Consider the following 12,519-nt stretch of genomic DNA (forward strand, 5'->3'; position numbering starts at 1 on the left):
CTTGTTATTTTCTCAATTTTTTTTTCCTAGTAGCCACTCTATTGGTTGCCAGGTAGAGTGTATAGTATCTTTCATCAAAAAAAAAAAAAAAAAAAAAGTATCCTTCATCAGCATTTTTGATGACTATATAATATGCTGTCTGGTATATATACATAATTTACTTAACCATAACCCTTTTGTTAAATATTTAGGTTGTTTCCATTTTTTTCCCCCTACTAGAAATAATATTCTGGCAAAAATCTTCAGATACTTTCCCCATATTTTAGATTGTCTCCTCTGGGTTGATTCCCAGAATTAGACTAACTGGTTCACACTGAATAAATCTTTATTGTTATTGATACATTTTACATTTTACTTTAATAATTTTTCCTGTTAGGCATTGGTTAGCATTGAAAGAATTTGCAGGATTACGTGGGAGCCTTCCAAGTGGTTTCTTTTCTTTCTTTCTTTCACCTATGCCCCAAACAACATGTCACATACAAGTGATCTGCCTAAAGCAGTATTTTATGTTTTTCCTGACACTCGCCAGAATTTCTCTTTTAAAACACAAAGTTTAAAAAAAAAAAAAAAAAAACACAAAGTTTGGGGTGCCTATGTGGCTTGGTCGGTTAAGCGTCTGCCTCTGGTTCAGGTCATGATCCTGGGGTCCCAGGATGGAGTCCCATGTTGGGCTCCCTGCTCAGCAGGGGAATCTGCTTCTCACTCCTCTTCTGCTCCTGCTTGTGCTCTCTCACTCTCATTCTCTCTCTCTCTCTCAAATAAATAAATAAATCTTTAAAACAAACAAAAGAAAGGCTCTTGCTCTTTTATTTCTCTTGGTAGCACCTTGTTATGGTCTTTGTTTCCAGAAAACTGTTTTGTCATTACGTTACTGCTTCATTCAGGGTCCTATAGCCACATTGGGCTCTCCTTATTTCCATCCCTGTGAATTCCTAGCACACTGCTGTTAACTCTGACACTCTCTTAGCACGTACTCAGCCCTATGGCCAGAAACAGCTCCAGAAAGCATAACTGAAGAGTGATATCAGAGTGGAGTCTTCGTGGGTGGGTGCTAACATTTTTAATCAGCTTTCAGAGGGTTTTTTTGGCACTAAGAATTGCCAATCATGGGATTTGGACCTGTATTCAACACCAAGATTTATTGCTCTAATGTCAACCTTCTCCATCACCTCAAACCTTCAGTAGTCTGCTATGTCTTTACAGCCTGCATGACAGTGTTGAGGGAACATACAAGAAATAGTAAAGGGGACCGTAAGGGAAGGAGGGGAAACTGAGTGGGAAAAAATTAGAGAGGAAGACAAACCATGAGCGACTCCTGACTCTGGAAAACAAAGGGTTGCAGGAGGGGAGATGGGTGCGGGGAGGGCATAACTGAGTGATGGGCATTAAGGGCTGGGGCACTTGATATGATGAGCACTGAGTGTTATACTGTAGGTTGGCAAGCTGAATTAAAATAAAAAAATAAAAAGTAAAAAATAAAAAGAGCGTGGCATCCACATGCATCTCTCAGCTGATGACAATGCAGAAGTAGCACCATTGTGCCAAGCGGCACAGTGATCTTGGTGCTCTAGGCAGTGCAGCAGCAGGGTCACCAAGAGCCGTAGGAAGAGTGGGTGTGGCAAGAGAAGCCCCCGTGCTGTAGAGCGGGCTCGGGAGCAGAGATGCAGACAGACATGCCTCCCAGCATGCCTCGGGGGTGGGCACAGAGCTGGCCCACGGGCCATGTATGGACGTGTCCCTCCAACGGAGCCCGACTGCCTATGTGATTAAGTCCAAATTCTTCAGCCTCAGACTCATAAACTGGTGCCAGACCCCCTTCCCCCACCATTTTCTTCTACTCACCCCCCTTACCCTCACTGTTCTCCGGTCCAGCAGTTTCTTTCCAGCCTCCGTCCACTGAACGTGCAGGGATTACACTTCTCCTTTTCTTGGTCATTAGTTCCTCTGAATTGTCATCTTCGCTGGGCTTTCCCAGAACCACTCAGACCCACACAGGGTCACCCACACCTTCCTGGGTACTCCTATTGCACCCTCTTACCCTGATTCTAGAACTGCCCATGCTGACCTCTGATCCTTCCCTTTTGTCTGCCTCCTGGGCCAGCCCACAGAGCTCACTGACACCAGGAAGTCTTTCTCCTATGGCAGCCTCGTGCCTGACCTGTGGGGGTGCCCAGTGTCCTGATGACTAAATAAATGAATGCAGGGGCACTTTTTTGCTAATGTTTGTCTGGCTGGCTCAGAAGGTGCAATTCCTTCTGAAGTCAGCGGATTAATAGGTGGCAAGACTTGCTGTTTTAGGGAAGAAGGCAATGACGTAAGAGAAGTTCCAATGAGACACTAAAAGGAAGTGGAAGGTCCACTCAGTGCAGCCCAATGGAGAGAGAGGGAAGGAGAGAAAGTTGGAAGTCCAGAAACCAAACACTTGGCTGAGTGTGTTCTGACTTTCCTTCAAACAAAATTCCAGAGAAGTTGCTCCTGCTACGTGTGGGGAAACAGAAAGCAGAGGGATCTTGTGCCCCACTGCCCCGTGAGAACTCTGGAAGGAGACACACAGGGTGGCCCCACGCAAACAGGCACCTTGATGCTCCTGAGGGCCGCTCCCCCTCTGTAGCTGAAAGGTAACTGCCACGATGATCGCAGAAGAAACGGTGAGGCTGCTTCTGCACAGAGGCCATGGCATGGACAACATAAGCCAAAGGCCAATGCAGAACTCGGCTAAGACACAGAGGAGCCCACAGCAGCGGCAAGAGCAGAGGTGAGGCCCAGTCTGCAGGGGAAGACCACCAGGCCCTGCCAAGCCAAGAGAGCAGGCCACAGATCACCGGCCTCAGGCTTCAGCTGTACACAGCAGCAGAGCCCTGTGACCAGGGGGACACTTGGAGGACTTTTGTGACTCTAGAAGCCCCGAGAGATCTGTCTGTGGGACCAAGGCCCTCTTCCAACCCACAAAGTCGTGTCCATATCTGATCATAGTCACTGCCTTGGAAAGAGCAGGGATTGGGGAAGAAATCTAAAAATGCAGTATTGATATGTTAAAAAAAAAAAAAGTTAAATCATTAAAAGCAATTAGGGTATAGATTTAACTGGCCAGATGGGAGTTCCCACCTCATCTTTATCCAAAGAAGCGAGAGCCCGGGAGGAGGATTGGCCCAGCCACACAGAGGACTATAGTCGGGGCGGGGGTGGGGGTGGGTGGCGGGGGATGTATGGCTGTTGGCTGAATGGATTCTTCAACTCTACTGTCAATGACAAAGTAAATAAAAGAGAAGGAATCAGATAAACCTATCTAGTGAAAAAGCCACGCCGCAGTGGAACAGGGCTGGAGTTCTGGGGACCTCTGTGCCTTTTTGTCCAGTAATACGCCTCTTGCTTATCCATCACGCCTTCCTCCTCTGTGACATGTGTGCTTCCTCAAAGCACCGTGAGGAGAAGAAACCAAGGGACTTGAACGCGGCCTCGGGGTTTAACAGTCAATCAGCTGCCGCTGCTGCCCCAGTCAGGTATAATCTGCCTCGTGGCTGCCTCTTGCTGATACCTGCAGGAGCTCTGTATGTGCACGTGTGTGTGTGAGGGTGTGCACGCACGTTTAGGTACGTGTGTACACATGCCACTCGTATCCATCTGTGGGCTGGAGGGGGGCCTCAGGGAGCCAAAGCCCAACATTCACGGTTTACAATGAAGGGACGGAGGGCTTGCCACCGCCCACCCCACCACCCACCTTGATGTGAGTAGACATGGGTTGAACAGGCCTCTGGACTCTGATGCCATGAAATCTCTGGTCAGACCTGCAGGCTCTGCTTCCCGGCTCAGACCTTTGGCTCTTCTGGCCTCTCTGGCAAGACCTCCGGATTGATGCCAAAACCCAAGTGTAAACCCTTTCAGTCCTCTGCTCTATGTGGCTTCTCTGCCTGACTTCTGAGTCTGGCTCTGATAGACCTTGCAATCCGTGCGGGAACTCCAGCATCGGCCTCTGTAGAGTTAAGGAAGGACACTGGCTACTTCCTTTTCCTCCAAAGCCCCTTAGCTGCTCGCCTGGTCATTGGTGACTTCCCTCTGCCCAACCCACCCACCTCCACCCTACCAGACGAGCGCAGCTTCCCCTGCACCTCTCTGGCCGTGATTGTCCCTGGGTGACCCTGGCCCAGAAAGTGCATTCCCACACATTACTTTTATTCTTGCAACACTCTGAAAATTCACATGGGGATATATTTTGTCATAGCTGGTTACCACATGTAACCATATTGTTAGGTCTCATGAAGGGGTTAGCACACACCAAGTCATTTAATCCTTCAAGTGACCTAAGATATTGCTGTTTTAGTAGTGGGAGAACTGATGTTTAGGAGGGTTGAGAGTTTTGCACAAAGCCACAGTTGCAAATTCCACAATTGAAATCCAAATTTGGACCTCTCTCTGCTGAGTTCCAAGGCCTATATGCTTAGCCCCACACCAGGCGGCCTCCTCGTGAAGAGGAGGAGTCTTCACCCTAAAGATGTTCCTCTGTCTCTGAACCTACTTCCCAATGATTTCCAGACAAGATCTCTACTCTTCTGAAGCTTCATTACACAGCTCATGCCAATGCACAACTTGGTTTTCTTTCTTCCCTTTACCTACCCATCATGGTCTAAGGACAATTTTTTAAAAGATTTTTATTATTTATTTGAGAGAGAGAGTGAGCCTGAAAGAGAGGCATGAGCAAGGAGGAGAGGTAGAGGGAGAAGCAGACTCCCCACTGAGGAGGGAGCCCCATGCAGGACTCGATCCTGGGACCCTGGGATCATGACTTGAGCTGAAGGCAGACGTTTAACTGACTGAGCCACCCAGGTGCCCTAAGGACAATTTCTTAAATGGTAAAATTATGTCTCTCATGTCATTATAAAATAAACACAAGAACTGCCGAAATGCAGAAATGAATTTAACTTGCCTGCAAAACTGGTCAAGATCTGCAGGGCAATAATCAATTGCACCTGACACTGTTCATTTGCATTTTTACAAACAACAGTCATTTGCATTTTTATCATTTTCTACAATGTAGAGTGCAAATTATCTCAAAGATAACGAAAGGTGGACATAGAAGAGTGTGCTATATAGGACACTCAGCAGTTATTTGCACCGATTTCAAGGGCTTTTGCATTTTTATGACATCCTGAACATAATATTTTATTATATGACTATATCATAACGTAATTACTCTACACACACACACACACACACACACACACCACAGATTGGTCTAGATTCCAGTTGTGGAGAAACATTTTCTCTCCAGAATGAACAGAGTAGAAGCACCTGGTCTTGCAGCCTTCCTTAAGTGGCATCTCTAAGAGGTAAGTATTCCACAACCAACTATGTATTATTCCAGAAAACTTCCCCCAATATCACAGGTTATCAACATTTTTCAAAACAGTACCGGGCACAGATCGCACTGGGATACTCACCTCCTGTCTTTCATGGTATCGGTGCTCATGTGGCCGTCAATCCTAGGACAGACACAGGGATAGGAAGTTTTGAAGACCCAATTAAATATTTTGACTAGAACTCTTGTCTTTGCTTTGACAGAAGAACATCCTTGCATGAAACAAACATTTACCAAAAATACTCCTCAAGGAGGATATGGTTCTGTCTCTCAGCTGCAGCGCTCTGACTTCTTCCTTCCCCAACCACCTGTTTCCCGTCTCGAGCACTTAGGCTCTTGGGTCACCAGCAGTGGCCGCTCACCGAGCCGGGGCAGAGCTGCTGCAAGGACAAGCCCGAGCCCCGGCACACAGCCGTCCAGGGGTGCTTTGGCCTCCAAGATGCGGGGTGCTCCAGGGTCTAAAGTCATCTTCTTGCCTCCCGAGGAAAGTAGAGTTGGAGATGAGAATGCATATGCAAGTACCTTATTTGGGAGGTGCAGGGAATATTGCAGAGGAATAGGGCAGGGAATAGAGGGGCGGGTGGGCAATAAAGGATGTGCGGTTAAGCCACCATCGCCATCGCAGTGGGTGATGGAAACTTCGTCTTGCAGGGAAACTGGAGGAAATGGTGCAAAACAGAAACCCAGATGGAGCCAACCCCAGGGGCCAGGGACCTGGGGTGGTGTTTATCTATCAAGTCCTGTGGGCCAGTGATTGAAGGCTGTTGCTGAGAGGTGCTTCCGTCCTGGTAATTGTACCTGCTACAGATTCTGCAAATAGGAGTGGATCCGGGCAGCTGGAGTCAGCAGGGCCACTGGACGGGCGGGGAGGTGAGGATGGGAGATGCCTCGGTTTCCCCTGCCCCTCACCGCAGCTGAGAGACGCCTTCCCTCCAGTGCTCAGCCTTAATATGCCTCAGCTGCTTTCTTGCTCTTTCTCGCTATACCATGTGTCCTAGCTTTAATTCCAGGAGGGAGATTCAGAGAATCGGATTGATACCCTCCCCTTCCTCTATGGTCCTTGGTGCAGGGCTTATCGCTTGGGATCAGCTCACAGGTGGCAGGTCAGCCCCTGCACCGGCTGTCCTAGGACAGGACGCCCAGACTCGTGTCTGCATGGGGCGGACAAGTACACAGAGCTGAGCTCCTCCTCCTGGGGAGGAGTGGAGGGCCGTGAGCAGGTCAGCTTCCTGACCCCCGTCCAGCAGGCATCGTGCACACTGGGTGCTGACACTCAGGTGGCAGAGCTCTGCCTTTGTCGGCCTCACGCTAACCTTGGCCTCACTGGGAGGAGAAGACGAGGCTTGAAGGCATTAGAATCCCAAAGCTGAAGCTGTGCTTTGCCATCTTTACGTTTCCCTGCAGAACTGAGTGTGTTCCTTTGGCCCATCCTGATTCAAAACTTAACACTCTGCCTCTCACCGTTCCCATCTTCTCATTTGACTGTTTTCATGAAGGAGAGCCTGACGTATGTGCAGTAGGGTTTCACTGTATCAAGAGCTGCCGTAATTATTCATTTCCAGCGGCACATAGCATTTAACTCTGGGGACACTGTATTCGAATGGAACCCCTCACTACTCTCCTTATGCTCCCCGAGAGGCCTCACTCTCCCAGTTACACTCTTCTCACCACTTTTTCCTTAAAGTGTTCAGCTCTCTGTGCAACTTATTTTTTGTTGCTTTGTATTATTATTATTAAAGATTTTATTTACTTATTCATGAGAGACACAAAGAGGCAGAGACACAGGCAGAGGGAGAAGCAGGCTCTCAGTGCAGGACTCAATCCCAGGACCCTGGGATCATGGCCTGAGCCAAAGGCAGATCCTCAATCACTGAGCCACCCATGTGCCCCCTCCTTTTTTTAACTATTAATTATTGACTCCCCACATAAGCCTCATAAGGACAGTTGCCAGAATGAAGTGTTCAAATTAGTATTTGTTGACTGAATTTATCATTAAAGTAAGGACCTTAAGGGTTATTTTTGTTTTGGTTTGGTGTTTTGGGGCTGTTTTTTTTGTTGTTGTTGTAGTTGTTCCTTGTTTTTTTTTCTAGAAAAGGGTGTGGGGTATTAGTTTGTGACCCAGTGGCATCTGTGGTTTGGTCCCTAATGTAACAAGGACACATACTGGGCTAGCAACTGGCTGGGGGCAGTGTGGAATCATCAGACCGAACTGAAGTTGTGGCCTGGGCCTCATCAGCGTGGCTCAGACCAGCAAAGTCTGGCCCTGGAGATGGGAAGCCTGTGAGGAACCATTAGGTAGCTAGTGGGGTAGGGGCAAGTGAGCTGGGCAGTGAGCAACATGAAAACATCTGGCAGCCACCAGGGCGAAGGGCAGAGGATAACCCGCTCAGACCTGCCTCTTGGATGAACAGAGCGGGTCCTGCCACGAACCAGCTCTGGGCGAGAAGAATTCCGAGTGAGGGAGGGAATTCACAGCAGCCACATCGCTGACAGCAGCCACCCCACCGCAGCCCACGCTGGGCATGCCAAAGCCCTCGGGCGGCCAAAACCAACAGCTGCGAGAAAATGATTCTTCAGGAGATCTCTAATAGGCTGTCCTTCTGCGGATGCTTATAGAGGCTGGCACTCACTGTGAGCGCCAAGAGTCAGTGCTTCGACTTCTTGTCTGTGTTCTGGTCTTCCTTTCACTTCTGATTTTGGAAATTTACACTGGGTACGAAATTTCTAAAAATTTTTAAGTAAGTAAAATTAGGTAAACTTAACATCACTATTTTCTCTCCTGACTGTCCTGTATCCAAATAGCAGAACCAACACACATGGGAGGAGAACACTAAATGGCACCCAACCTTTACGTCATTCGTGAAAGCGATCCTTTGGAGAAACTGAATAAATGAGGACAACTTGCTGTAGGACACACACCAATAAGGCTTGAGACTGCTGTCAATGGGCTAAGCAGCTTTCAGATCAAGGGCAATGTGGGCAGAGGCTGATTATCTCCAAGTGTGTGAACAGTATGACATTGAGTTTCAGAAAAGCAGGGCAATCAATTGCTGGTTAAGCTTAGAACTCGTAAAAACCACATACTTGCTGGCATTGTCCTATGTCGCTGAATATGTGGAGAAGAAATAGATTTCTGTGGTACATTAGAAAAAAAGTTTTGTTAGAAACTCCATTGTAAATGGAGTTGTTAGATTGTAAGAGAGAAGGCGTTTGCAAGAGGAGAAAAATCCAGATGTTCAAGGCTCTGGGTCAGGGTGTGCAGAATGTGTCACATTAACATGTTTACTGTTAAAAGTAAGTCTCAAGGGCACATTATTCAAAGAAAAGTGACAGCCAAGAATTTCCTAAAACTATCAAGAATGTTCTCTCTCTTTAGTAAGTGCACACCTATAAATTCCCCTTGTTCATTTTCAATGCACATTATTCTTTTTAACTCAAATTGATAATAATGATATATTCTGAAATAATGTTCTTTAAGTTAAATGTAGAGCCTCAAAACAAGCAGGCTGTTATTCAATCTCAGTAAGCCCTGAGGTTTCTAACCATGTTTCCAGATTCGCTGCCAAGAAAAGAGATTGCTCCTAAAACCACATGGAGGTGATGGCTGCTCCAAACTCCCTAACCTCAGAGCCTTCTCAGCTCCAAAGGCATCAATTCCATTTCATTGCATTTCAGCCCTTCCTCCGGATGGCCACACCTGTTCTGAACACTCACATCTCCAAGTCTGACCACAGCTCTCTGCCCTGCACATTCTTCTAGTCAGTCATTGCCGTATCTGCTCTATATCCCTCATTAGGAAGTCCCTGCATCCAGCAGTGTACTAACAGCCTACTCTGTGCAAAGCATTGTTCTTGCAAGACATCAGTACAAGGCGGACAAGAATCCCTGGCGGGTAGGGTATCCCGGGGTAGATAAGAAACAAGAGCTATAACAATAAGTAACGTGTTAGGTGAGAAGGTGATACATGCTCTGGAAAAATAGGGCACACTAAGAGGGATCAAGGAATGAGGGTCGTGGGGTGGTGGGAGGGGGCTGCAATCATCTTGCACCAGCTCCTGAGAGCTGATGTGGCTTCTCTTCCCCACTGCCACGTTCAGCAACATCAATTCAGTGACATCACAGTGGTAACTTGAAATTGCTGAACATCTGCACCATGAAAACTTGCAAATGACACACAGTGCAGCTTCTCTTTTCCCAGAAAAGCACCTGAGAAACATTTACCAGCATTTCACTGGTGTGATTTTAAATCAAACATTGACATTTGAGCGCCGACATGAATTAGATGAGGTATTCAGGCTTGTGGGATCTAGAACATTCAAGGCCATGGGACAAACTGTAGCAAAGCCCTGAACTAAGGAGCAAGACAAGTATGGTAGGAATAACAAGAAATACAGTGAAACTGAGAACAGAGGGAGTGGTAAAGATGAGCTCAGTTCAGTAACTTGAGAGGAGATCGTGGAGGGTGTTGTGGGTCACTGGAGGTACTTTAGCTTTTACTCTGAGTGTTGGAAAGCTCTTGGAGGTTTTAGCACAGAGGAATGTCAGGATCTAATGTACTTTTTTTTTTAATTGGAGTTCAATTTTCTAATATACTTTCAAAGGACCATTTTGATTACTATGTTGAGAATAGATTGAGGTGGGGGGAGATGATGTGAAGGTAAAAGCAAGACAATGTATTCTAGTATTCTATTGCGTGAGAGAAATATGATGGCTCAGAGTACCGTAATGGAAGTAGTGAGAAATGATTGGCCTCTAGATATGTTTCTTTTCTTTTCTTTCTTTTCTTTTCTTTTCTTTTCTTTTCTTTTCTTTTCTTTTCTTTTCTTTTTTTCTTCTAGATATAGAAGCACCTACAGGATGCTTGGATGTATAGTATTAGAGATAGGAGTAAAGGTTGACACCAAAACATCTGGTTTGAACAGATGGAATGATGGAGTTGACATCAGCTGAGAAGTGGAGGACTCTAAACAGAACAGATGCAAGAGTAGGGAAGGGAGAGATAATCAGAAATTCTGTCCTGGACAGAATTAGCTTAACATATCTATTATGTTGAGTAAAAGGTGAATGCATGAATCTGTATTTCAAGAAAGAGTCTGGCTGGGAGGTAGACATTTGAGTGGCATAAATAGATGGAGGTTGAAGTCTTGAGACAGGATGGCAATGCCAAGGAGTGAGTATGGTTAGTGAAGAGAAAAGGAAGAAGGATTCAACTTTAGGATGCTCTGAGGTTAACAGGTCAGGGAGGAGAGAAGGGCCAGCAAAGGAGAGGGAGGAAGGGGATCGGCCAGAGAGGTAGGAGAAAAGCCAAAGGAGAGAATGCGAGAAGAGAAATTTAAGACAGTAAGTGTAGGAGACTCTTTCAAGGGCATCTGCTGCAACGTAGAGTAGAGAAATGGGGCAGTAGCTGGCAGTAGGATTGAGGTCAAGAATAGGCTTTGTTTTGTTTTCTTTAAAGATGAGAGAAATAACAGCAAGTTTGTATGGTGATGGGAAAGGGCCAGTAGAGAGAAATTTCAGTAGAGGGGAACTTTAGTCCCTCAACCTCTGAGGCTGGTTTCATTTCCCTCCTTGCTTCATTTCCCTCTTTAGCCAGCCTGGTCCCATGACTGGCTACTTCTATTATGTCTTTACCAGCCCGCTAGAATGCCTCCCTTTTGTTACTTCTTCCTTCCCAACCCCACCATTTTCTTTCTTCTCTAGAACTCTTGGGTTGCCAGTTGGCTTTACTACAATAGATTCATGCTACTAACCTCGGTTGAAACTACAGAGCTGTCCAAGTGTTCTTTTATTCTTATGTTCTTTCATGGTTTATTTCTTAGCAAATGACCAAGTGTTTATTCCAATTAAAAAAAATACTCTTAATCAGCATTCATTCAACACACAGTTATTGAGCAACAACTGCACTGCAGACACCAGGGGCCTGACACCCCACCGCCCACTGCTCCTTGGTCTCTCAGCCGCTGACCTTTACTCCACTTCACTGAAATGACTGATGGGAATTTCTTCACTCTTCTCCCTTATAGTCTCGTTTTTAAAGACATCCTTCCCATCATTATTTATAAAAGATAGTTTCCTTGCTGGTCTGAAAGATTAACTCTTTTGCTTGGGCCTTGATTCTATTACCTCTTCTATTTAATAGTTTTAGTTTAATAATTTAATGTCCTACCAATGACTCTTACTATGTTTTATCCCTCCCCGATTGCAGTCCCCTTCCTTCCAGAGGTAACAACTATACTGACTTTTGAACTAATCAGTCTTCTGCTTTTCCTTATGATTTTTTCATTTATATAAAATATATATGGGGACGCCTGGGTGGCTCAGCGGTGAGCACCTGCTCCTGACTCAAGGCAAGATCCATGGTCTCAGGATCAAGTCCCATATCAGGCTCCCTGCCTGGAGCCCGCTTCTCCCTCTGCCTACATCTCTGCCTTTCTCTGTGTCTTTCATGAATAAATAAATAATAATCTTTAATATATACATTCATACACACATACATATAAGGTAAATATATGCATAGGTGTATATATATATATATTTTTTTTTTTTTAAAGAGTAGGGTGTTCACTTTTGACAACCTGCAGTCCTCCTTTGTGCTTTAAGTAAAATGTAAGCCTAGCTATAGGGAGAAGACAATTTTGCTACTACTAGAGAGTCTCTCAATTGTAGTCTGGCTTCAGCTTCTCCATCAGGACAGGTCATGAGTGAGTCCTGAAAACATAGAGTTGGAGCAGGAAAATGGTGAGGGGTGGGGTGCTCTGCGTTTCATCTCTAAGCTTGCCATGGCTCGTCTTCACATTAGTCTTCCTAAAGCTCTGACCACGTTACTCTCTTTTAATTTCATCTTTAATTTCTCCTGTGGTCTCCAGAATAAAATTTTAAACTATGTAAAATAAACAGTGTTACAGGCTCTCAATTACCTTTAAAGCAGCATTTTCCACTGTTCTTCTTTTTGCTCCTTAGTCAAATTAAATGACTATAGCTATTCCACCGAATCTGTAGGATTTCTAGGAGACAATCAGAAGACAACCTGGTTCTTTTCCCTCCCATTCCTCCTACTCTGAAGCACTCATCACTGTTCTCAATGAAGTTTCAGGCAGCTCACTCATGGATAATGAAAAGTTCTGTGGTCACTAGGAGTCCTAATAATAGCCTCATTCCAGTAAACT

The 12,519-nt window shown here is 45.7% G+C and overlaps 1 long non-coding RNA gene across 1 annotated transcript; it reads right to left on the reverse strand.

Annotated features, from left to right (window-relative positions):
* Window positions 1–307: 307 nt before the first annotated feature.
* Window positions 308–12,472, reverse strand: LOC140636504 (uncharacterized). Its single transcript, XR_012033704.1, has 4 exons — window positions 12,271–12,472; window positions 5,436–5,477; window positions 3,719–3,970; window positions 308–3,546 (listed from the first exon to the last, which is right to left on the reverse strand). It is a non-coding gene; the product is annotated as an uncharacterized lncRNA (long non-coding RNA).
* Window positions 12,473–12,519: the final 47 nt, after the last annotated feature.

The sequence above is a fragment of the Canis lupus genome, chromosome 1, assembly GCF_048164855.1.
Source record: "Canis lupus baileyi chromosome 1, mCanLup2.hap1, whole genome shotgun sequence".
Taxonomy (NCBI): Eukaryota; Metazoa; Chordata; class Mammalia; order Carnivora; family Canidae; genus Canis; species Canis lupus.